This window comes from Pteropus vampyrus, unplaced genomic scaffold, assembly GCF_000151845.1.
Source record: "Pteropus vampyrus isolate Shadow unplaced genomic scaffold, Pvam_2.0 Scaffold36, whole genome shotgun sequence".
In the NCBI taxonomy this organism is placed as follows: Eukaryota; Metazoa; Chordata; class Mammalia; order Chiroptera; family Pteropodidae; genus Pteropus; species Pteropus vampyrus.
In genome coordinates this window covers 4397890-4400096 of record NW_011888817.1, presented here as the reverse complement: position 1 = coordinate 4400096, position 2207 = coordinate 4397890, and the positions used below count along the sequence as shown (strand labels likewise).

Sequence of the window (2207 nt, the reverse complement as noted above, 5' to 3'; positions counted from 1 at the left end):
AAGGCCCTGAGGCAAGAGCATGCTTTGAATGTTCGGGGGACAGCAAGGAGGTCTGTGTAGCTGATGTGGATGAAGTGATGAGGAGAGTGGCGGGGGTTGAGCATAGAATGGTAGCCAGGGGCCAGATCACTCTGAGAGATGGAAAGCCATCGGACATCTTTAAACAGAGGATTCAAGTATGTTTTTGTTCCTGCAATATGACAGAACAGCAAAGAATCTTGAGGAGTACTAATTTGCCAATCTTACTTATACACCAGGGGAAAAATATGCATTCTGTTCAGAAATGTTCCCTTTTTATTCCATAAGTAAACAGCTTCTATTAGACTCATATGTTGTGTACCTAAGCAGGGAGTGGGTGTCAAATAAGAGACAAATAGCATAAGCAGACACTAATGAATTGTGGGACATTAGGCATACCACTTCACTCACTCTGGGTTTGGCTGGCTTCTCTGTACAATGAAAGGATTATGGTAACTAATCATTTGGTTTCCTTTCAGCTCTAAAACATGGATGAAGGTATCTTTTGGAATTACCTGGGTAATTTTAGAGACTGAGATTGGCTAGAATTACCTTAATGTACCAACTGGCCTCAGCTTTGGACAGAGGCTATGGTGATTATTTAAAAATAGATGAGACAGATGCCTCCCACCATAAGTTTACATTCTATCCACAGTGACAGTCCATCCTTGGGTAATGCTGCCAGATTTAGCAAATGAAAATACAAGGTGCCCATTTTTTAAATTCAAAATTAGCCAAGCACCCTGTATTTTATCTGGCAACCCCACACCTGAGCTCTCCTACCATTCACCAGTGTCACTGATATTAACAAAGTGACACTGATTTTCATTGTCTTGTAAAGCACCTGGGAGGGCTTTCCTTATGCTTCACTGGAGAATAGAGGAAAAGACACCCGTATTATTCCTTTAAGAGTTAAAACCAATGAGCTTTTCTCTTTACATATTACTTTAGACATGACGGAACTGGTAATTAAAAAGAACTTGGACAACAGAAGGAGAAAGAGGCCTACAGGCAGCCAAAATAGCACAAATTACCCCTGAAAGCCAAGCATTTTACTTGTCCAGAGACCCTGTTATTTGATATCTGTCTACACTGTTTAAGAAACAACCCTATCAAGGAGCATGGTTATTGGGTTCCAGTTCAGGAAAATTAGAAATAGCAGATTAGAAGTGAAGTAGGTTCCTACAGGTAAAGCACACGATAGAAGTTAAAAGTGAAAGCAGAGAGCCTAACAGAGGGGAAGACATTCTTAAAATCAGATACAAGGACACGAAAAGCTTGGGCAGCTGGAGAGGACAACAACCTTCAATAGCTATATACCTTCTCTGCATTACACAGCAATTTCATAAGTGGATGTTCTAGCAATGGTTCTAGCAACTTTAAAAGTCTAAATGTGTTCAGTGCTAACTCATAAGACAAGAAAATATAATATGGATTAGTGTATTTAGGTGGATTTTCATCAGTGATGAGTAAGCCTCCGCTATCTGGAAAATTCATGTAGGCGATAGAGATCGTTTATGAGTAATTCTAGCTAAATGAGGTGTGCTAATTGCATCCACCTGCCAATATCAGTTAAAGACGTGCACAACAAAAGGAAAATATGCATATGCACACGCCTACTCTTGTTAATCTTACTATTTAATACATTGGGACTTATCATCATTAAAAACACACGGATAAATCTATGAACGGCATTTCCCTGCTTCATGTGAAAAGTGACGCTCACTTCACATACCCTGGGAAATCCGGCAGCCTTTGCACAGCTGGGGTAATGCATAGGGCAAGCTCTCTGGGCAGAGGCTGGACAGGTGAGCAGAATAGGCGCAAAAGCATGTTGTTATAAACTACTTTCCTATTACACAAGTGGACCCTTGTGCTGAGGTCACTGGGAGTTTATTGGACTTACAAGGGTGCCTTCTTTGAGTTGCTCTCCATGGTAGCTCTTGTGTGTGTATGCGTTTCTTTTCTTTTTTTTCTTTTTTTAAATTTTTTATGCCTACAGCACCTGGTATTCCTAGGTAGTCTCCTATCCAAGGGCTAACCAAGCCCGACGCTGCTTAGCTTCTGAGATCAGACGGGATCAGGCATGCTCAAGATGGCATGGCCGTAGACTTCTTGTGTTTTAAATGGATCAGCTTTTAAGTGGTGGCACCCTCTGATAGGTCCCTTCTATTCCATTTTGGAAAGCG

General features: G+C 41.2%; 1 pseudogene; it reads right to left on the bottom strand.

Moving 5' to 3' along the window:
• Positions 1-2011: 2011 nt before the first annotated feature.
• Positions 2012-2130, bottom strand: LOC111738251 (annotated as a pseudogene).
• Positions 2131-2207: the final 77 nt, after the last annotated feature.